Source organism: Panthera pardus, unplaced genomic scaffold (genome assembly GCF_024362965.1).
Source record: "Panthera pardus isolate Hobbes unplaced genomic scaffold, ASM2436296v1 HiC_scaffold_11, whole genome shotgun sequence".
Taxonomy (NCBI): domain Eukaryota; kingdom Metazoa; phylum Chordata; class Mammalia; order Carnivora; family Felidae; genus Panthera; species Panthera pardus.
The window spans coordinates 71,914,642-71,937,905 of record NW_026526666.1 but is presented as its reverse complement, the minus strand read 5'-3'; the positions used below and the strand labels follow the sequence as shown (position 1 = coordinate 71,937,905).

Here is a 23,264-nt window from a genome sequence, read left to right as displayed (position 1 = left end):
TTAAAGGAAGTAAGAGAGTTGAACAAGTGGGTATCTGGAGACATTCTAGATAAAGAAAAGAGCAAGAGCAAAGATCCTAAGGCAGGACCAATGTGTTTCAGAGGCACCCAGAAAGCCAACGGAGGTAGAGTGGGGTGAGCAACAGGGGAATACAATGACAGGAATAGAATTTAGGAAGACAATGTGAGAATAGAGGGTCAGATTATGTAGGGTGATCTTAAGGGTGATGATTTTTGCTGTGAATAAAATGAGAACAGTATCTGACTCATCTTCCTCCAAGAAGCCCTCCCTGACTGTCTCTGGCTAGATGTACTCTTTCTGGCGCCTCCTCTGTGCTCTCATAGCCTCCTGGGCTTTTGCCGTAGTTGTGTTTATCACACTCTGTTGTAATTGCCTTATTGTCTGTCTGTGTTACCCACTTAATCATGTTGGTAATAGGGGATCATTGTGAGGATATAGAAAGAAATAAGGAAGTCAAGACATAGCCACACCATGGGACTTCACAGAGCCTATTGAAACTCTGAGAACTCTGTTGTTCAGGATGCAGTGTAGTGCTAGAAATTAGGTGTTTTCATTACTACCTCTGAGTGAGCATTCATTGATCTCCACTCTTGAATTTCACCAGTATAGTCACTTAGTACTCTGCCCTTGCTTCAGCAGCACCTAACACTTATAATTAACATGAGTTTACATTTTCCAAGAAAAAGGATCTAATTGACTTGGCCACATCCCAGTCAGTAACTCTGTTGGGCAAATTTCTTGCTAGGCCACTTCATGGACTCCTGGCCACTGAATAGATTGGCTGTCTTGGGTCACGTGTCTATCCCTGATCCAGTTAGGTGTGGCCAGAGTAGTAAAGTCACTTGATACAGGGCATGGTCATCTGTGCATAAGGAAACACCCAGAGCCTCCTTTCCTAGCATGGAGCTATAGATGTAGCAGTTATTCACTCTCCAGTACAAATGACTCGCCAGTAAAACTTAGAACAGTGACTGGCAAATAGGAAACATCAATCAATCAATCATACTTATATAGTATCCATCCCTCCCAAGGGCCCAGCACAGTGCCCGGCACCGAATGGATAATTATTATTTTGGAATGGAAGGCCAGTGCATGCAGACAGCACAGCACAGAAAGAGGCAGTACAGAGTAGTGGTTTTGCATGTGGATTCTTGCCATAGACTGCTTGAGTTCAGATCCCAGATCTGCTACCCAGCAACCATATGACTTTAAGCAAACTACTTAACCTCTCTATAAATTAATTCTTGCATCTGTAAAATGAAGCCACAAATGGCACCAATGACATAGGAGAATTGGGTGAATTGAAGGAGACAATGTACATAAAGTACTTTTCTATAGACCCTAGCACATGGTGATGCCTCAATAATAGTGATGTTGTTATTTTCTTTTGTGAGACTCATGCTAATGAGCATGGAGCTCTAGGCTAAATACAGGTCTGGAAGGTAGTAGTCATATCCCTCCCTCAACTGAGTGGGGCAGGGTCCTACCACACAGAGAGCTGCCTAAGCACACACTGATTCTCAGACTGGCAAGGCTGTGGTCAGCTGGCTGGACTCACTGCCTTCCCTGTGCCCCCACCCACCAGGTTACAAGAAACCTGGTGTTTATGGGTTATCTGGGCAGCTATTGCTGATTTTAGCAAAGAAAGCCACTATGAAGGATATATTCCAAACTTTTCTGGGTCTGTAATAAATATATATATATTTTAATGTTTTTATTTATTTTTGAGACAGAGAGAGACAGAGGATGAGCAGGGGAGGGGCAGAAAGAGAGAGAGACACAGAATCCAAAGCAGGCTCCAGGCTCTGAGCTGTCAGCACAGAGCCCTACACGGGGCTCGAACCCATGGACTGTTGAGATCATGACCTGAGCCGAAGTCGGACGCTTAACCGACTGAGCCACCCAGGTGCCCCTGTAATAAATATATTAGTTACTGGGCAAACATGTTGCTATACCCTCAGTCTCTTGAAGTGACAGGTATGTCTAGCAGAAAACAGGGGGAGAGAAGAGAGAGAAAAAGAGAGAGAAAGAGAGTGCACTGACCAAAGTCAAGGATTCAAGGATTCTGTATTCTCACTCAGTATCTCGCCAAGCCAGTCTTAATATTTCCAGTATGGAGAAGCCTTCTGGTCATCACCTCTAGGCACACAGAAATCAATGAGGTGGTCAAGATGGAGATAGCAGTCTGTGCATATATGTGACGGTGGACATGTTTGAGATTGAGGGCTCATTCAGGGCAAGGTAAGGCCAGCCTTAACAAGACCCTCTTGAACCCTGCGTCAGGCTGGCATATAGACTGGGACTGAGAGCTGATAGAAGATGAGGTTCTGCTTTGGAACCTACTTAACCACAAAGGGCTCCCCATGGAAGAGATTATAAGAAGGGTTGGGGAAAGGAGTGAGAGTAGTTGCCTTGGCTCAGGGTATGTTGAGGGGGCAGAGGGTGGTAGGCAGGGAGAAGGAATATAGAGAGCAGAGGGAAGATGGAGACACTGCTGCAAGCTGGCCTCGGTAGACTGGGCAAAGAGCAATGAGAGTTCCTTTCTCCGCAGAGCTCCATAGTGGCCAGCACTGAGGGTGGAAGCCTGCACAGTCTCCCTTTGGGGCTTTCTGGGGCAATATGGATGGGCCTCTTGGTTCACTCTAGGTGCTCCAGCTGCTACAAAACCTGCTGTGCTGGCCCCCAAGGAGCACCACACAGCAACGCCAACTCCCCTTTTACTCTGCATAGCACCCGATGGCCTTGAGACACACTTGCTAAGGGAGAAGTCTCTATTAGGAGATCAATTTTCTCTTTTCCCCCACAAATTCAGCTATGAATTTCCTTTGAGGAAATGGTGGTAACTCAGACACCACCAGGGGGCACTAGGGCCTCTAGGCACCAGGGGCCAAGGGAGATGAAATCCCTGAAGTGTGGAGGCCCAGGTCCAGCTGCTAAGCCCCTGCAGCAACCCCCTCCAGCAGGACCTTGATGTAGTCGATCAGGGAGACTGTGTTGCTGGCTTATCTAACGTGAAACGAGAGGACTGGGCCAAAGAGCCCTATTTCTGTCCAGCCCTACACTACCTGCCATAAAATTAAATGATCACAATGAGTACATTAATTACCTGACACGAATGCTTTAACATAACAAAATTATTAGCCATTTTAGATTTAGTGTTTGTACAGCACTTTATATTTGCAAGGGCGTTGCAATAACTTACCCTGCTGAGGGTGCATTTCAGGCCCTGAACGACATCCTAAAGGGTTTCTTCTGGCCAGCCAGCTGTCTGGCCTCTACCACAGCTGGTCTCCTGCCTTTCTTGCCTGCACTGACTGCTTCTCTTCTTCTCCAGCTGCCACCTGGCATCTCCTCCTGGCAGCCCCCTCATCTGTTCACTGAATCCCTTTTTTCATAGAGCCATGAGACAGTTTCTTCACTTGTGCTCAGGTTACCTACCTGATCCTGCATCAGAATTAAAGGGCCCAGGGGCAACAGCCCTGGGTAGGGCTGGCCTTGGTGTCCAGCAATTGTCTCTCTTGTCCTGGCTATAGCAGCAAATATGGACACCTGATGGGTTCTGCCCTAGCGGGAACTCTGAGTTTGGGGCCTGATGTTGCTCAGACTCCCCAGAAATTGACTACATGTCCTGTCCTATCATTTGCCAAGTGTTCACTGTACCCACACCAGAGCAAGCGCTAGGCCGTTGTGGGGCATGGCATTGAGGGGACTCACCACTGTACAGATTCAGTTCCAGACTGGACGGGATATTACAGGAAACTTTACTAGTCAAACTTGTTGCAGTTGGCTTGGGTGTGAAATCTGCTTCCCCAGGCAGATCAAAAGCTCAGTTGATGGATGTCTGTGTACCCAGCTCTCCTTGCTTGCTTTCATCTTCCTTCCAGAAAGAGGAGTAAACACTCAGCTAGTGAGCACTGCAGGTGTTCCCTTGAGGAGTGGAGAGGAATATCATTGAGAGCAGACAAGACCACTAATCACAGTGTCCACAGGATATGAAGGGTCTCAAGAAGGAACAAAATGAAGGACAGTTGCAGCAGCAGTTCCAGAATTTCTGGATAGGAAGGTCTTTGGGGAAGCAGCAATTTGATTGGAAGGCTGCTGGAGGACTTAACTTGAAGATGAATTTGTGTAGCTTATACAACGCAGATCAATAATATTTCCTAACATGTTTTTAGTCACACTTTACAAAAGTGGAGAAAACATGAGTTTTCTATGTAAAGTTTATCTTGGTGCATAGTATAGAGGTTAAGTAACTCTGGATCTGTATTGCTTGGGTTCAAACTTTAGCTTCACCATTAACCATCGAGGTGATCTCAGGCAAGGGCTTTAGCTTCTCTGTGACCTAATTTCCTCATCTATAAAATATGGATAACTATAGTGACTACCTCACAGACTTATGAAGATTGAATGAGTTAATCCATATAAAGTGTTTAACACATAGTAAGTCCTCTTTAAGGGTTTGCTACTGTTACTCATCGGGAAGAGACTCAAGAGGGCATAGGGGTCGCTATGGTGCTCAAACTGGGTGTTTGGAAGTCAATTGCTAAGTCATTCAAAGTGGAGTGGAGGTGAGAAGAGGGACTCAAGATTTAGGCGAGGAATGCGTGTGGTATGTATGGTGTGTACGGTGGGGTGCCGAAGAGACTCCTGGTAAAGTCAAGACAATTCCGTCTCCATAGGGGTCATGGAAGGGGAAGGGCTGGGTTTCAAGTCATTGAAGACCCACAGCTTTTCAGTGTGCACTAAGTAGTGGGGGCTGCCTGGCACCCTCTTTGACAAAACTAGATGTTACACCTACGAGTGGTAGGGGAAATGATGTATTCTCTTGCCCTTCTGAGCAGTCTGGGAAACCTGTGGAAGGGAGTACAGAATGGGAGGGAGGAGGGTACAGGCTGAGCCAGGGGAGTGGGAAGAGTGGGGTTGCAGGGGAGCGGGAGGGGTGGGCAGGTGGCTCCAAACCCCTGCCTTGCCCCTGCCTGACTGTCCGGGCCTTGGAGGGAGAGTGTTTCTCATGGATAATCACAGTGACTGGCTAATTAGCTGGTCTCCTCCTGCCCTCCCTGCTGCCTCCAGGCTCTGAGCCTCCTAGAAACTCAAGGGGAATGGAGGGGCAGTGACCATTCCAGGGAATGGGGGACATCCTGTTTCCTGGCCCTGACCCAAAGAGGTAATGGGATAGAGAGGAGCTCAGCAGGTGAGGAAACCTGGCCTCTGGCTGGGTCCTGAAAAGCCCCCCAGTTGGGGGCCTTGTGCACCTCACCTCACATCTTCCTCTAAAGTGAAACAAGGGACTCTGACAAGCTTCCCCTAAGAGCCTGTTTCATCAACAAGCTTATCTGAGATTCTGTCTCTTCTTGTGGTTGCAAACAGGAAAGTGAGGGAGCAGACCTGAGTTCTATGGTCTTCTGAGCTCTGGAACCTTAAAGCTGAGATGAACAGGCCAAAACCCTGGTCCTCCCCCACGCTCCAGAGACAGAGTAGGCCCACCCACCACAGCAGTGAACAAAAAGACCCACATGTCCATGTTTTTTCCTTGGAAAAGCATTCTCAGGAAGACTCTGGATTAAGAATTAGAGAGCCGGGGAGCCTGGGTGGCTCAGTCGGTTAAGTGGCTGACTTTAGCTCAGGTCATGATTTCGCGGTCCATGAGTTCGAGCCCCGCGTTGGGCTCTGTGCTGACAGCTCAGAGCCTGGAGCCTGTTTCAGATTCTGTGTCTCCCTCTCTCTGACCCTCCCCTGTTCATGCTCTGTCTCTCTCTGCCTCAAAAATAAATAAACGTTAAAAAAAAATTTTTTTTTTTTAAAGAATTAGAGAGCCATGGGGCGCCTGGGTGGCTCAGTCGGTTAAGCATCCGACTTCAGCTCAGGTCATGAATCTCATGGCTCATGAGTTCGAGCCCTGTGTTGGGCTCTATGCTGTCAGTTCAGAGCCTGGAGCCTGCTTCGGATTCTGTGTTTCCCTGTCTCTCTCTGCGCTTCCCCCGCTCACACTCTGTGTGTGTGTGTGTGTGTGTGTGTGTGTGTGTGTGTGTGTGTCTCAAAAATAAGTAAACATTAAAAAATTTAAAAAAAAAAGAATTAGAGAGCAAGCTAGAAAGCTTCTGACCCTGTTAACTTGAGGGGGTCCTCTAGTCTAGGGATCTTCAAAGGTGATTCCTTAGGTCAGGAGGAAAATATCAGAATGTATATGTATTTTAATGTAAGAAAGAAATAAATTGGGTTTTACTGGTATTTGGCATACACATTGGGACAGGCACCCTACTTGGTAAGTCACCTGGCCACTTGTCATGAAGGGACATGATGGATCCTGAGGGAACCTGGGAATTTGACAACATTGGAGGATTGACAGTGGTTCTTATAACATGTTGCGGATAATGTGTATCCAGTTGAGGGATTTACTGGTTATATTAACTAGTTTTAGCTAAACATCTTCATAGAATGGACAGATGGTTTAAAAGATTCCTGCAGGGGTGCCTGGGTGGCTCAGTCGGTTAAGCAGCCGACTTTGGCTCAGGTCACGATCTCGCGGTCCGTGAGTTCGAGCCCCACGTCGGGCTCTGGGCTGACAGCTCAGAGCCTGGAGCCTGCTTCAGATTCTGTGTCTCCCTCTCATTCTGACCCTCCCCCATTCATGCTCTGTCTCTCTCTGTCTCAAAAATAAATAAAACATTAAAAAAAATTTTTTTAAATAAAAGATTCCTACAAAGACAACATGACTTTTAAATAATACCCAAAAATGCAAGCACAATCAATAGCTTCTACTCCTAGTGGGAGCTTTTAGACAGATTATCAGATAGAAACAATTGTAAGCTAATCATATCTGACAAGAAGTCAGCAAAAACTTTTTGAAATTATTAAGTAGTGTATTTGAAATATGGATTTACATGCATTTTAATTAATTCTGCCCTAAGTATATATTGTACCTTTAGATATTAGCCGATGGTAGTAATTTAGAAATAAGTATACCTATGTTGGAAGAGTGTGTACTTTTTGTTTTTTAAATGTTTATTTATTTTTTGAGAGAGAGAGACAGAGTGTGAGCAGAAGAGGGGCAGAGAAAGAGGGAGACACAGAATTTGAAGCAGGCTCCAGGCTCTGAGCTGTCAGCACAGAGCCTGATGTGGGGCTCAAACTCACAAACGATGAGATCATGACCTGAGCTGAAGTTGGACGCTTAACCGACTGAGCCACCCAGGCGCTCCAAGAGTGTGTACTTTTTTACTGATAAGTGTGCATGGTCAAGAAATTTGGAGACCACTATGTTAGCTTCTCTGTGGCTCAAGTTTTGTCAAAAATAATTATTGGGGCACCTGTGTGGCTCAGTCAGTTGGGCGGCTGACTTTGGCTCAGGTCATAATCTCGCAGTTCGGGAGTTTGAGCCCCGCATTGGGCTCTGTGCTGACAGCTCAGAGCCTGGAGCCAGCTTCACATTCTGTGTCTCCCTCTCTCTCTACCTCTCCCCCCTCATGCTCTGTCTCCCTCTGTCTCAAAAATAAATAAATGTCAAAAAATTAAAACAAAAACAATTATTGTTTTCCAGAAAAGTGATAAGATAAAATTTCACTTCTCTTAACGTATGATATGCTATTTGGTGTCTGGACTCTCATTTTCTATCTGTGAAACCTTGTACAGGTGTCTTAAAACTCTCTGAACCTTGCTTTGTTTATCTGTAAGTCATTACAGCATTGTTATAGGATTATATAAAAATGTTTATATGTCTGCCACACTGTGGACCCTTGATAAATGGTTGATATTATTACAAAGAAAGGTATTGTTAAGCCAAATTAAGAGGATTCATAAATTAGTAGGATAAACTATTTTTGTGCAACATTGTTAAAGTACCTGAAGGGTTCCAGTTCACTTTGGGCTAAGGGCTGAGGATACAGAGGTGGATTTGGTGGAGACTCTGTAGTCTAGAATTCGGAGCTGACATTGTCTAGATCCCTACAACAGCCTCCTGACTGGTGCCCCAGCCTTCCCTGCCTTCATTGTCCCCCGCTGTTCCCCCGCTCTAGCTTTCACCTTCACGTGACTGGCAAACCAGTCCTCCCCATCACTTTCATCGCTCACTCCCATGTGCAAAGACCTTCAATAACTCCCTTGTAGTACACAATTCTCTGTTGTATACAGTCTTGAACTGTTCAGTAATTTTTCTTCAATTCAGACTTCTCTTCCCAGATAAACCTGTTGTAGTTAGGACTTAGAACTTACAAATAAGGAAGATAAGGTTGCCCCTGAGAGAATTTAACTTAATCAGCAGGTGATGAAAGGAACCCAAAGTCTCCTAGGCCCTTGGGAACGGTTACTTGACTACTAATCAGTGGTATTAACACATCTAAGGAAAGAGAGCTTCAGTGTGGTCTGCGGTACAACTCAAGATAGAGGAAAGCCACAGAGATAAACTTTAGCTGAATGCATCCAGCACTGCCCATGGGACAAAGATATTGGAAATAGGAGAACCTGAACCTTTCAATCATGAGTCTTCAAGGCTATTTATTGCCTCTGGCCAGGAGAGATCTTCCTCCATTGTACATTATACGTCTCTGGTAAAGATACTCAGCATTCTTGTCATCTTTGATCTCCCGGATGAAATATTCCCCCTTTTTAATTACTAGGTCTGGAAATACTATCAGGGTACTGATTTACTAATTCTAATTCTCAGGTATTTACAGAATGAGATGGGGAACCTCTTACAGGGTGTCAAGCATTCTGGTCAATTGAAAAATTATATCTTTATTGTTTATATGAGTCTGACAATCTTAGCTTATGTGAATCTGATAATTAAGTAAAGATCTAAGTGAAAAAGATGAAACTTATGAGGCAGGAGAAATACAGCAGAATATGTTTTTTTTTTTTTAATCATGTGGTTGAAATGCTCCTTTTAAGTAAGACATACCATCTAGAACCTACAAAAGAAAAGATTTAACTAAGTAAAAAACTTAACCTCAATACAAAGAAAAACACTATAAGCAAACTTGAAAGACATGATGGACTAGGATCACATATTTGCAAGTTACATAATAAGTAAAGGATTGATATCGACACTATATGAAGAGAACCTAAGAATGAGTAAGGAAAAGACAACCCAACAGAAAAATGGGTAAAGGATATGAATTAGGAAAGTTACAGAAAATATGTCTAATAATAATGTCTCACAAACATTTGAAAATGGTTCAAGTTCACTTTTAACTAAGGAAATGAAATTAAAATAACAGTGATATACCCCTTCCGTAAGATTGCTATAGTTTTTAAAAGATACATGAGATACATTGAAAAATTGATAGTGTCTTTAATATAACTGATGAGGGTGTGGGAAAACAGATGTTTCAAATATTAATGGGATATATGTTGGTACAGTTTCTTTTGGAGGATCACTTGGAAGTTTCTATCAAAATCTGACTATTGCTATTATATAGGCACACCTTAGAGATATTGCAGGTTAGGTTCCAGGCCACCCCAATAAAGCAAACATCACAATAAAGCGAATGTCGCCATAAAGCCAGTCAAATGAATTTTTTGATTTCCCAGTGCATACAAAAGTTACATTTACACTACACTGTAGTCTATTACCTGTGCGATAACATTATGTCTAAAAAAACCCACATACCTTAGTTTAAAAATACTTTATTGCCAAAAAATGGTAACCATCAACTGAACTTTCAGTGACTCATAATCTTTTTGTTGTTGGAGGGTCTTGCCTTGATGTTGATGGCTAGCTGACTGGTCAGGGTGGTGGTTGTTGAAGGCAGGGCTGGCTGTAGCAATTTCCTAAAATAAGACAACAGTGCCGTGTGTCTCATTGATTGACTCTTCCTTTCACACAAGATTTCTCTGTAGCATGCAATGCTGCTTGATAACATTTTACCCACAGTAAAACTCCTTTCAAAATTGGAGTTAATCCTTCCAAACTTTATCAACTCAGTTTATGTGATATCCTAAATCCTTTGTTGTCATTTCAATAGTCTTAACAGCATCTTCACCAGGAGGAGATTCCATCCCAAGAAACCACTTTCTTTGTTCATCCCTAAGAAGCAACTCCTCATCTGTTCCAGAGTTATCATGAGATTGAAGCAATTCAGCCACATTTTGAGGTTCCACTTGTAATTCTACTTCTCTTGCTCTTTCTACCCCAGGTGCAGTTACTTCCTCCACTAACATCTTGAACCCCTCAAAGCCATCCATGAGGGCTGGAATCAACTTCCTCCAAACTCCTGTTAGCCTCTTCTCATGAATCACAAATGTTTTTAATGGCATCTAGAATGGTGAATCCTTTCCAGAAGGTTTTCAATGTACTTTGCCCAGATTGTCAGAGGAATCACTATCTGTGGCATCTATAACCTTACAAAATGTATTTCTTAAATCATAAGACTTGAAAGTTGAAATTACTCCTTGATCCACAGGCTGCAGAATGGATGCTGTGTTAGTAGGCAAGAAAATAACATCCATCTCATGGTATATCGCCATCAGAGCTTTGGGTGACCAGGTGCATTGTCAATGAGCAACAATATTTTGAAAGGAATCTATTTTCCTGAGCAGTAGTTCTCAATAGTGGGCTTAAAATATTCAGTGAACCATGTTGTAAACAGAATGGTCAATGAGCATTGACTTCAGCTTCAAATCGCCGGCTGCATTAACCTCCAACAAGAGAGTCTGCCTGTCCTTTGATGATTTGAAGTCAGGCATTGACTTCTCCTCTCTAGCTATGCAAGTTTTAGATGGCATCTTCTTCCAATATAAGGCTGCTCTGTCTATGTTGAAAATCTGTTGTTTCATGTAGCCACCTTCATTAATGATCTCAGATCTTCTGGGTAACTTGCTGCAGCTTCTACATTGCCACTTGCTGCTTCACCTTGTACTTTTTTGTTATGAAGATGGCTCCTTTCCTCAAACCTCATGAACCCCTCTCCACTAGCTTCCGATTTTTCTTCTGTAGCTTCCTTGCCTCTCTCAACCTTCATAGAATTGAACAGACTTGGGGCCTTGCTCTGGATTAGGTTTGGCTTAAGGGAGTGTTGTTGCTGGTTTGATCTTCTATCCAGACCACTCAAACTTTTCCCATATCAGCAATAAGGCTGTTTTGTTTTCTGCCTGAGCCAACCTGAAGGTGGTGTTTTCACCTTATTCATGTGCTCACTGGAGTAGCACTCTTAATTTCCTTCAAGAACTTTTCCTTTGCATTCTCAACTTGACTAACTATTTGGCTTAAGAAGGCTAGCTTTTGGTCTGTCTCAGCTTTTGACACGCCTTCCTCACTATGTTTAATAATTTTGAGCTTTTGATTTAAAGAGAGATGTGCAGCTCTTCCTTTTGATCAAACACTTAGAGGCCAGTGTAGGGTTATTAACTGGCCTAATTTCAATATTGTTGTGTCTCAGGGAACAGCAGGGGCCCAAGGAGAGGGAGAGAGACCAGGGTAACTGCCAATTGGTGGAGAGTTAGAACACATAAAACATTTATGGATTAAGTTTGCCATCTTGTATGGGCACAGTTCATGGTGCCCCAAAGCGATTACAAAGTAACATCAAAGACCACTGATCACAGATCACCATAACAAATATAATAATAACGAAAAAGTTTGAAATATTGCAAGAACTACCAAAATGTGACACTGACACACAAAATGAGCAAATGCTGTTGGAAAAATGGTGCAATAGACTTGCTTGATGCAGGGTTACTACAATTTATTTAAAAAACTATGAAGTGCAGTAAAACGAAGTGCAGTAAAATGAGGTATGCTCATTGTTTTTCTGATGTTGAATGTTGCTTTACTCTTACCCCAGCATTTCCATCCATCTCTTGGTTAGTTTGATTTCACCCCAAGTTGTTTTTTCAAGAAGGGATTGCATGTTATTTACTCCCCAAGTTCTTGTTTGAGAATGTGTGTTGTTGGCTTGTTTACCTAAATGAAAACCTGACCAGGTATTATATTCTTGGGCTCACTTTATTTCCCTAGAAACTTTGCAGCCACCAAATGCTGCCATGGAGAAGTCTGAGACCAGCCTGATTCTTCCTTCTTGTAAGTGATCTGCTTTTTCTGCCTGTGTGACTAAAGAATTCCCTCTTCATCCTGAGAGCTGAAGAACTTAATCAGGATATATCTTTATTTCAACTGTTCCTTCTTGGCTTTTCTTGCAACATAGTATGTCCTTTTAATGTTTGATTCAGTCCTCCATAGCTCTTCACATCAGGAAAAATTTCTTCTGTTATATATTAAAACACCTTTTCTTTTTAATTTGTTGCATTCTTACACCTGGTTTTATGTTTTCAAAGCATTTTTCACTATTTGAAGGTATCTTGTTTATTAGTTTAATGTCTTTCTAACCCACAAAATGTAAACTCCATGAGAAAAGGAACTTTATCTCTCTGTTGTAATTTCTGTAGCCCCAGTATCATGAACAGGGCCAAAGAAGATCATTGCTGTTTCAGTAAATATTTATTTTCGATTTTACAAAGTATGCAGTGAACTTTCTCAGCATAGATCTTTTTGAACCATTTAAGTGATCTCCTTAAAGTAAATTTCTGTAAGTGGGATTACTATATGAAGAGGTAAGCACGTTTAATATTATGTTCCCCATTGCCAAACTATTTCCAGAGAGATTGTTCAAATATATGCTCCACCAAAAGTGCAGGTGAGTGCCCGTTTCACAGAATGTAGTCTATTTTTCCAATCTCTGCCAACCTATAACTTAATAGCTTATTGTTTTATTTCTATTTTCTTTAGGCTATTAGACACTTGCAGACTTTAGACTGTGAATTTTCTATTTATGCAGCTTGACCTGTTTCTAGTGTTGTTAATATTTTCTTATTGATATAGGAGCTAGTTAGATATTTGTTATTAACTCTTTTTAATTAAGTATTATAAATATTCTCACTATTTGTTATTTGTCTTCTGGTCTTATGTATGGCTTTTCTTGCTATGCAGAATGTTTACATTTGTATGTGGTTACTATTTTCTCTTTGTGGCTTCTAACTTTTGGGACATGTTTTGAAAGGCTTTCTTCAACTCTAAGATTATACAAATATTTTCCCATGTTTTCTTCAAGTATTTTTATGGTTTCATTCCCCCCATATATTTTGGCTCTAAGGAGTGAGGTTGGGATAAAATTGTATTTTTTCTAAATGGCTGGCCAGTTACTCCAAAATCATTTACTGAATTATTCAACATATATCCACTGATTAGAATTTATCAACTATCATGTGCCAGACCCTAAGTCCTTTTACATACATAATCTAGTGTAATCCTTTCATCAAGAGATGACAAAATCAGTTTTACATTTTGTTTGTTTTTATTTTTACTTGCATTTATTTTATGCAGAATTTATTCCCGGGCCATAAGTTTTTGTTTCTTCAGTTTTTTCGGGGATATCTTTTTTTTCCTGTGCAGCTTCCTCTTCTGGTTTAGGAACAATCTGCTCTTCTTCAGTAAGGATCATCTCAATGTGGCAGGGAGAACTCATGTATGGATTAATCTGACCATGAGCCCTGTAAGTTCTATGCCACATTTTGGGGTCTTTGTTCACCTGGATGTGCCTAATGACTAGAGAATCTACATCTAAACTCTTAAGTTCAGCATTACTCTCTGCATTTTTAAGCATATGCAGTAAAAATTTGGCACTCTTTTTGGGCCACCGACTCTGTGTCCAGCCCCACTGTTTGGCCTGGTCACACCCACACCTACCAACTCCACCCTTGGGGTGACAAAATGGCACACACTGTTTCTACAAAGTTACATTTTCAGATATATATATCCTTGATGGCCTGGGAAATTTCACGTGTATTCTTAAAGTGAACATGAATATCTGAACCTCTTAATTTGCATGATTTTGTCGGGTTTTCTGGGTCAAGTGAATAGCAAACCATTTTCAGAGATCACCTCAGGCCACTTAAGGGAAGAGAAAATCAGATTTACATTTAAACAAAACAAAACAAGAACATTGTTTCCAATGTGGAAAATAGACTAGAAGGGGAGAAAAGGAATTCAATGTAACCAGTTATTTAAGTGATCCAGGCAAAAGGCTCCTTTGCAGCTGTATATTCTAGCACTTACAGGTCATGGCACATGGTAGATATTGAGTAAATACTTACTGAACAAAAAATGATAGTGACTTGGACCAAAGAGGTGGCAGTAGAGATGGAGAAAAGTGGACAAATTTTGAGAAATGCTTTGGAGATAGAATTAACAAATCGTATTTAAATATGGGGAGATTATTTAAATATGGCAAGATGTAAGAGAGGGAGTCAAAAGTGACTCAGGTTTCTGGAAGGAATAGATTTAATGGGAAAGTGATGAGTTTACTTTTGAACACGCTGAGCTGGAGGTACCTTGGAGATATTCATTTGAAGATGTCAGGTAAGCAGTTAGGTATATCAATCTGGAGCTCAAACAACAAACTGAACTCGGGTATGAATTTGAGGAGCATATGCACACTGATGGTAATTGAACCCATGGGAAGAGTTATGATTACTTAAGGAAAGGGTATTGAATGAAAAGAGAAAATCCCCTAGGACAGATCCCTGAAACACTCTGATATTTAAAGGTTTAGTAATAGAAGAGGGAGGAGCCAGTAAAAAATGTCTGTGAAGGGCTGCCAGACAAATAAGAGAAACTGGGAGAGTGATGTCTTTGAAGACAAGGAAAGAGTGTATTCAAGGAGAGAGTTCAGGGTAATTCTAAGAGCGAGTGAAATGATGGACCATGAACGCTAAGCTATATAAACAGAGAAGTAAAGACAGGAAGGGGGTAATAGAAAGGAAGTGAAGTGATCAATAACCTTTTCAAACAAAGGGAAGGACAGTTGCAGTCAGGCTGGTTTAATAAGTGAGTTGGAAAGATAGGTGATTGTGGTCAGAAAGTGGACTATTAGAGTTAGTTATTTTATTTTATTTTATTATTTTATTTTATTTTATTTTATTTTATTTTATTTTATTTTATTTTATTTTATTTTATGCATGAGTGGGGGAGAGGAATAGAGGTAGGGAGAGAGAGAGAATCTTAAGTAGCCTCCACACTCAGCATGGAGCCCAACACAGGGCTCTATCCAACGACCCTGGCTGGTATCATGACAAAGCCAAAAATCAGAAGTCCGACGCTCAACCAACTGAGCCACCCAGGAGCCCTAGAATTAGTGATTTTAGAAATAGAGAAAGTAGAGGAGCTTTAGGTGATGATGACCAGGTCCAGGTAGTGACTGTAGGGGGCAAGTGTCAAGTAGCTTTGGAGAAGAACATTGGAGATTAGGTGGGTCTTTCACGAGGACTTTAAACTCACTTAGGACGATGGCAGGACTTGCAGTATAAGAAACACAGTAACCGAGTACCAGTATCTTCTGTGAACAATGCGCACACAGGAGGCAGGTAGATTACAGTGACCAATCAGGGAGAGGATAGCAGGAGTTTTACAAAAGGGTGGGGAAGAAGTGGACTCTGACTAGCACTGAGGAGTATCCTGGTCTCCTGATACTAAATAGGTGTGAAAATATGAGCAGACCTCACTGGAGAGAGTAGCAGGGAAAGTGGCCTAGAGAAGGCCAGGTTTAAATTGTCTTTTTTTTTTTAACGTTTATTTATTTTTGAGAGAAAGAGAGAGAGTGTGAGCTGGGGAGGGGCAGAGAGGAGAGGGAGACATAGAATCCGAAGCAGGATCCAGGCTCTGAGCTGTCAGCACAGAGCCCGACTCGGGGCTCATACTCACAAGCCATGAAGTTATGACCTGAGCCAAAGTCGGATGCTTAAGTAACTGAGCCATCCAGGCGCCCTGAGAAGGCCAGGTTTAAATAAGTACAGAAGTGGAAGGAACATTCAAGGAAATGATTGGGTGTGTTGAGGAGCTGGTTTCCAGAGGGCAATTGGAAGGTGTGCACAGGGAGAGAAGGGGATTTCATTAGGCTTAAGGAAATACAGAGCATTTTAGGAATGACAGTTCCGTAGAGGACAAATCTGGGAGGAGAGCAGGTAATTCTGTGTGGGGCTTTGACCTATGAAAATCGGAATGAAGCTTGGCAGGTTTAGTCACAGCTGACTCTTGGAGAACAGTGGACATAAAGGCTTAATAAAAGTCAGCTGTGGTCTGGAAGGTCCTGCAAGTATTTGTTTTCATGCAGAAGTGTGATTAGTCACAGTAGATGCAGCAGAGGACAGTAGTGGGAGCTAAAAAGCATGAAGTTCAAGATTCTTTGAGGGGAGGAAGGAACAGTGGTCCTAAGATTAAATTTAGGTTGCAGCATCAACTGGTATCCTCTTTAATCAGGGTTTGGAGGTCGTGGTACTTACAGCTCCCGGTGGGGTGTGGGGAAAAGGGGACTTAGTAGTAGTCCAGGAATCGAGCCTCGAACTACAGATGCAGATACAGTTTAGCACTTCCACTGGAGAGGGGCGCCTGGGTGCCTCAAGTAGGTTAAGTGTCTGACTTCGCTTGACATGCTCTCATGGTTTGTGAATTTGAGCCCCGCGTTGGGCTCTCTGCTGTCAGCACAGAGCCCACTTCAGATCCTCTGTCCCCCTTTTTCTCTGCCCTTCCCCCTCTTGTGTGCATCCTCTCTCTCTCAAAAATAAATAAACGTTAAAAAAAAAAGAACATTTAAAGAACTTCCACTGGAGAACAAATTTTTTATTTTCACTCTCTGAGTATGGCAATGATGCCAAAACTATTATTTCCAAGTACTTTCACTTGTCATTACAGGCTCAAATTTTAAATGATTTGGAACATTTCCCCCGTTTCCTTCTTATTTTAGCAAAGTTTGTCTTTGCTTAATTCGTAATTTACATAACTGTTGGTAAGTTAAATTTTCCAACACAAGAGAGATCATGGTTTCAGGTTGGTAGGACTACAGAATTCAGAAATCTTAACAAAACTTGAAGTCACATCTAAGGAGGGGAAGTGTAAATGTTAGTTTTTAATTTGTTATTTTCTTGCCAACCTTTATAAAACTGATAGAAAATACATTAGCAGAACTAGGTCAGTGTCATACACAGTACATGTTCCTCACCCCCCTCAGCTCCTTGTGACTTCTTGTTGCACTAAACTTCTGAGATGCTTTTTCATCTCTAACCCTCTTTTGGTACTATTATGGATATATTCTATTTTTTCACTACAGAAGCTCTTTGTTTTTTACCCACATATAAGCAGTTATTTTTGTTATTTTTAAAGGTTTTTTTGAATTTTTAAAATGTATATTTATTTTTGAGAGAGAGCGAGCAAGCATGAGCATGAGCGGGGGAGGGGCAAAAAGAGACTGAGATACAGAATCCAAAGCAGGCTCCAGGCTCTGAGCTGTCTGCCCAGAACCCAGTGTGGGGCTCGAACTCACGAGCTATGAGATCATGACCTGAGCCAAAGTGAGCCACCCAGGTATCCCAATTTATTTTTGAGAGAGAGAGAGTGCTCTCATGAGCAGGAAGGGGGCAGAGAGAGAGAGAATCCCAAGCAGGCTCTGTGCTGACAGCCCAATGTGGGGCTTTTTCTCATGAACCCCAAGGTCATTACCAACAAGAGGTGAACACTTAACCAAATGATCCACCCAGGCTTCCCTTTATTTTTTGTTTTTTTTTATAATCACCTCTTAGATGCATATTTTTCCATGTTTTAACAGCTCAGAAATTGAGATACTTCTTATAACCCAAACTGTCTTTGATTTGATGAAATCTAGTACTTTGTGTCACTCCCTTCCCACAGCCTAACATAATTTCTGATACACAGGAAGCACTGAACAAATGTTTGCTTGCTTATTGATTGACTAATATGTAAGTTAAGAAGAGGCTGTACAAGTTGAATTCTTCCTTCCTTCCTTCCTTCCTTCCTTCCTTCCTTCCTTCCTTCTTTCCTTCCTTTCTTAAAAGATTTTGTTTTGAGGGCTCCTTGGTGGCTCAATTGGTTAAGCATCCTACTTCAGCTTGGGTCATGATCTTACAGTTCATGAGTTTGAGCGCCACATGGGCTCTCTGCTCTCAGCACAGAGCCCACTTTGGATCCTCTGTCTCCCCCTCCCTCTGCCCCTCCCCTGTTCTCTCTCTATGTCTCAAAAATAAATAAAAACATTAAAAAAATAAATTTAAAAAGATTTTATTTTTAAGTAATCTCTATACCCAACATGGGACTCGAACTCACAGCTCCAAAATCAAGAGTCACAAGCTCCACTGACTGAGCCAGCCAGGTACTCCAAGTTGAATTATTTCTTAAATACCAACTTTGACTTGACTTCCAGCATTTATTCAAACTCTTAAGTTTCATAAGTCTTTATTCAATAAAATGTTAGGTTATTACAAAAATAGAGGAAAGGAATAAAGAAAGTATAATAATTTACCTGCTTTTATAATGATTTTAAAATGGATTTAATAAGCATTCCTTAACAATAATGATAATTCCTTAATAAAGCATTCCTTAACAATACCTACCTTACTTTTTTTTAATGTTCATTTATTTATTTTGAAATGGGGGGAGGGGCACAAAGAGGAGGAAAGAGAATCCCAAGCAGGCTCCACTCCCAGCATGGAGCTCAATGTTACAACTGTCAGATCATGACCTAAGCCAAAATCAAGAGAAGGACACTTAACCAACTGAGCCACCCAGGAAGCCCCCCCTATTTTACTTTTGTGTAGAATTTGTCACCTCCCCCCCAAAAAAAACAACATGTAGTATTGATAGAAAAAAATGACTATTAGAATCAGAGAGGGGCACCTGTCTGGCTTAGTCCATAAAGCATGTGACTTGGTCTCAGGGTCGTGAGTTTGAGTCCCATGTTGGGCGTAGAGATTACTTAAAAAAAAAAAAGGGGGGGGGGTGCCTGGGTGGCTCAGTCGGTTGAGCGGCCGACTTCGGCTCAGGTCATGATCTCGCGGTCCGTGAGTTCGAGCCCCACATCAGGCTCTGTGCTGACAGCTCAGAGCCTGGAGCCTGTTTCAGATTCTGTGTCTCCCTCTCTCTCTGCCCCTCCCCTGTTCATGCTCTGTCTCTCTCTGTCTCAAAAATAAATAAACATTAAAAAAAATTTAAAAAAAAAAGACCATTCACTTGGTGGGGCACCTGGCTGACTCAGTGTTGTAAGTTTGAGCCTCAGGTGTAGAGATTACTTAAATAAATAAATAAAAATAGAGAAAGTATGTCATTTACCTAAGTTCCACAACTAAGCTAAGCCGTCTTGGTTTCTTGGTTTGTAGTACTTGTTCTTTATGATGGGCTGAGTCATTCCATGGAAAGACAGATGTACCAAAACTATTCTTAAATGCAGTGCATTTTTGCAAAGTGCTTCTTAAAACTGATGGCCTTGAAGTGAAATTCTAACTGAATATGTGCTGTTGCATCCATTTCTTTCTAGCCTTCAAAAGCAGGGATAAAGGGGAAAGGGAAAAGAAGCAGCAGAGCTGAAGTATAATTGCCTAGTAGGCACCGTTCAATGAGAGAGGCAGTAAAAAGTGAAACTCCTGTTATTACATAGTAAAGAACACCTTATTTAGCTCTTGGGAAAGATTGAAGGATATTTACTGCTAAAATGCAATTTTCACTCACTTTGAAGGAATCATCACAACTGTCAACTCTTTTTCTAACTTAGAACCTTTAAGTCATTCTCATGAAATGTTTGTATTCCTTTGTCTTACCTTTTCTGCACATGCCTCCATGGCATCACTCCATTGCTTAGCTTTGATTTGACTTTCGGAGTTATTTTCTCTTCTAAACAGAAATTTCCAGGCGCTCCTTAGGTTATCCCTTTCTTGCTTTTGCTTTTATTGCAATGCTATCTTATCTGACATTCATTTTAGCCAAGATTAACTTTCTCTGCCCCGGAATATATGATTTTTCTTCACCTACAAGCTTGTTTGAAGCCAGGTGTGTCCCAGTGTAGAAGTGTCCGTTTTCCATTTCATTGAAGTTACTTCCTGGAATTACTTCTCTCTTGGGAAATGAAGGGTGGCTTTCAGTGAAGCTCACAACTCCAGAAAATAGTGAGCACTGATTTTGCAAGTTACAGTGAGGGATCTTGATAGTAGTGGTTGCCCTCCCTTATGGGGATGGCATCATATCGATGCCTTATTTCTCCCTTCCTACTCAGAGTGCTTCCAAAGTATCAGAGAAGGGACCTCTCATGACTTCCAGATATTTCGCCCTTTGATTTCTTTTTTCAATTATTTGTTTATATTTAGTTATTTTTGCTTTCTAGCTATGTTTTACTTATTTTTTTTTAAACAAGCTCTGATCAATTTTATTAAAGAAAAATTTTGCATGTTTTACTTTTCACCAGTCTGTTCTGGCATGCTTCTAATGATATCAGAATCACCTGGATCAACGATAGCCAGTGTGCATACTCCACAGTATTTTCCACGTTCTATGCCCAATTCAATACTATTGCCCCTGTAGTGATAGACACCAGTTTTGGCTAACATGACATAATACTCTATTTCAGGTTTCTTCAAGGCTGGGCCGTTGTTGGTCAGGATGACCAGTTTCGCTTTGCCATGTCTGATCATTTTCCAAGTCCACTTGGTACTTTCCCCTTTTCTTTCTTTCTTTCTTTTTTTAAAAAAATTTGTAAATGTTTATTTTTGAGGCAGGGAGGGGCAGAGAGAGAGGGAGACACAGAATCTGAAGCAGGCTCCAGGTTCTGAGTTGTCAGCACAGAGCCCGACGCGGGGGCTCAAACTCATGAACCGTGAGATCATGACCTGAGCTGAAGTTGGAGGCTTAACTGATTGAGCCACCCAGGTGCCCCCACTTTCCCCTTTTCATAATGAGTTGGAGCCCAGAGTAGATTGACTACAGCAGCGTTTTCATCTTCATTGTAGCCACCATCTTCCCACCTTAGGTGCAGGCTGGCCCCAACCAGGAGTAGCCACCAAGATGGACAGGAGTGAGAAAAAGGTGCTATGTCTTACTTTTTAAGCTACGTTTTAGCTAAGTTTTTGAGTGGGTTATTTAATCTAAGCTTAAATTATTTTGTCTATAAAATATGGATGAAAATGCCTACCAATCAGGGTTTTTGTGACATTGCTCATCTAAAAGTGGCTAGGTGGTTCATTTCATAGCTCTTTATAAAATGTCATTCAGTTCAGTACATTCCTTCACTATCTGCAACTTGAAATCATTCTAATTGCTTGCTATGCTCTTGTCCTAAATGTTCTTGCCCTTAACTCACTTAACTTCTCCAAATTCATGTGGTCTTCTGGTAGGCTGGTCATATAATTTATTTAGACACTTTTTTTTTAGCATGGGGGTTGAATTCAAGACCCCAAGATTAAGAGTTGCATGCTCTACCAACTAAGCCAGCCAAGCACCCCTGATTTACTTGGACACTTTTGAGAGTACAAGGGGGCAGGCCCATCAATTATTATGCTAGGACAATAGGTGTAAACACATTAACCCTCTCCTGGCTATAGAAGACTGCTTCCTACCCTGGGAATTATCTTCATGTTGCCATTTCAGGACTTCATTGCTTTACTGACCTGTATAAATTCTTCCCTCTGTCACTACTGCTATCAGAACTGCATGTATTTACTTTCTAAACCACCCTCCTTTACTAACTTTTCCATTTCTGTTAAAAGCTAGTCTATACTTCGGAGTTTACCTTTGACTTTCTATATTCCTTCAGAGCTCATATCCAGCCACTCGACAAAGTTCGTTAGTTCAATTTTTTTAAGTTTATTTATTTATTCTGAGAGAGACAGACAGTGTGAGTGGGGGAGGGGCAGAGAGAGAGAGAAAGAGAGAGAATCCCAAGCAGGCTCTGCACTCCCCAGGCAGAGCCCAACGTGGGGCTTGAACTCACGAAACTGTGAGATCATCACCTGAGCTGAAACCAAGAGTCGGATGCTTAATCAACTGAGCCACCCAGGTGTCCCTGCTAGTTCAAATCTGTAAGCCTATATTGAGCATGCACTTTGTTCCAGACACCAAGTGAAGTGCTAGGGATACAAAGAGAAATAAGATAGATAGTATCTTGGTATAGTGGTGATATTAACATGGAAGTTATCAAATATGCTTGACTGATTCAAGGAAGACTTTGCAGAAAATAAAGGTGAAGCCAACCTGCCACTTACTATGTGAATGAACTAATATATATTTTATTACCTAAATTTGCTAGACACTATGCTATGCACTAGGAATACATTGATAAGCATGCTGGGTATGGCCCCTGTCCTCTTGTATAAAAGTGAGAAATGTTAGAAAGGAGAAGAATGGGCATAATATGAATGTATAAAGGGAGAACTAACCAACTCTGCTTTCAGGTAAGCTGAAACCTGAAAAGATGAATAGGGGTAGTTAGGTGAAGGGTAGAGATTGATAGGAGAGGGGAAGAGAGAAAGGTGTGGAAGAGGAGAGAGTATGATGCATTGAAGCACTGATGGGAGCCTAGCGTGTCTGCAGAAGAGATAGAAGTGGAAAAAGGCACATAGAATGAAGGTGGAAGCACAGGCAGGGAGGGGTAAGAACATATAAGACCTTAGAGACCATATTAAGGATTTTGACTTTATCCTTGGGACAGCCATAATATAAGCATTGACAGTGATATAAACAGATTTGCCCTTTTTAAAAGGAGCTGTTGCAGTGGCTTAGATAAGAGATGGTAAAAATGGAGAAAAAGATGGTTTTCAGAATATCTAGAAAGTATAAGACAAAATTAGTAATTGATTTGTAATGAATGGTGAAGAAGAAATGGTCGGGGATGACACTCAAAACAGCTGATACTATCATTTACTGAGTTGAGAAACACAGAGGACCAAGTGTGGGAATGAAGATGCTAAGCGAGGTGCTAGTGAAACACTCAGGTAGAGGGCTTATGTAGGCAGTTGGATATGTGGGTCTGGAGCTATAGATTTGTGAGTTGCAGGTATATCAATGGTCATAAAGCTGTGGGAATGGATCCATTTACCTTAGGAAAAAGCCAAAGTAGGAAGAGACCTGTGCCTTAGAACAGAATGGGAAAAACATTCAGTGGTCACACAAAGGAAGATTTGTCAAAGATGGTCAAAAAGGAACATCGAGAGAAGAAAGAAGAAAATCAGAAATGTGTGATATCACAGAAGTTAGAGGAAGAAAGCATTTCAAACAGGGAATGGTCAAGTAAAATGAGAAATAAAAATTGATGATCTTACTGAGGCAGTTTTTTGAAGAATGGCAGGCGCAAATTCTAGCTTGGTGGGGTTGAGGAGTAAGAGGTAGGTAATAAAATAAAGGCAGAGTCTGTGGGTAACTCTTTCCACAAGTTTGGGAAGGAGGGGAGGGAGAAAGAGAATAAGAGCTGGAAAAGGATGTGGGT

General features: G+C 41.6%; 1 pseudogene; it reads right to left on the bottom strand.

Annotated features, from left to right (window-relative positions):
- Positions 1–13,271: 13,271 nt before the first annotated feature.
- On the bottom strand, positions 13,272–13,881 carry LOC109254807 (60S ribosomal protein L17-like; annotated as a pseudogene).
- Between the last annotated feature and the right edge of the window lie 9,383 nt (positions 13,882–23,264).